We start from the raw sequence: 1,142 nt of genomic DNA, 5'->3' as shown, positions 1-1,142 counted from the left end.
ATACTCTACTGGGCTATGCCTTTGGGGACATCCAATTTATATGTGCTCTGAACATGGACTCCTCCTTCTCTTTAAATAGCCACCAGTACATTTAAGCGTGTACTGTCCTTATCAACTTATAACCCTAAACTTCAGAGAGGTTCTTGCCCCATTATATGAAGCAGGGAGTCCCAGTAAGACTTTTGCTTGACTTTATATCATACAGCTTTAATGCTTTAAATATTTTCGACCCATAATTCCACACTACTTTTCTCTCCCTTTGGAAAATTAGCCATTGGTTTTATTATAGTAAAAGCATAGTAACCTTGTTTTTTGGGGGGAGATTGTTTGTCATTTGCAGTATCAGTGTTGCTTCAAATCCCGTTGTTAAAGCAGTGTGGTGAGATGGTAGTTAATCTGTGTTTACTATGGTTCTACTAAAAATAATAATAATACATTCATTCATTTAGCAGATGCTTTACCCAAAGTGTAATTATACATAGAGAGCATTAACATTTTAGTTATTAATAAGAACAACCTTGGTTAATATTCCTAATGGCTCTTTTATTTTTCTCATTTTGTTTGAGGTTTGTCGCCCTCTTCTGTGTAAACTTTGTCAATGCAGCTTGAAGTTCAGAGGTACTGTATTTATAGCGAGATGACCAACGGTGCTGTAAAGAATTGTCCGACAGATCGACACCATTTCTTTCCAGATTGCTTGCTAGCAATTAAACGCGCATCATAATTAAACAATTCAAATATGCTCATGTGCACGGCCAGGGATGCTAGATCTGCTAACAAAACCAGCTTACTCAGAATATAGCCCCGTGACACTATCCCAAATACAAAAATATACAGTATCACTGCTGTTCCCTAAAGACATATTTCATTACTGATTTTAATTTAACAGATTCATATACCCGAATTCCCGTTTTTTTTAATTCATTTCAGACCTGCCAACCTTGGGAAAATGTTTTTCAGTACCATCAGTGTGACAGACATGACGGGACACGGGGTTTGAGGGGGCCCATATATTTTCAAAATGTTTGAAATCAAAGAAAAATGCAGTCACTTTTTTTTAGAAAAATATTTGAATTTAGGAAGCATTTGTGTGCATGTGTGAATAATGTGAATTCAGCCAATTTTTGCATCATTTATCACCT

The sequence above is a fragment of the Triplophysa rosa genome, linkage group LG21, assembly GCF_024868665.1.
Source record: "Triplophysa rosa linkage group LG21, Trosa_1v2, whole genome shotgun sequence".
Classification (NCBI taxonomy): Eukaryota; Metazoa; Chordata; class Actinopteri; order Cypriniformes; family Nemacheilidae; genus Triplophysa; species Triplophysa rosa.
The sequence above is the reverse complement of the archived record's forward strand: the minus strand, read 5'-3'. Positions refer to the sequence as shown.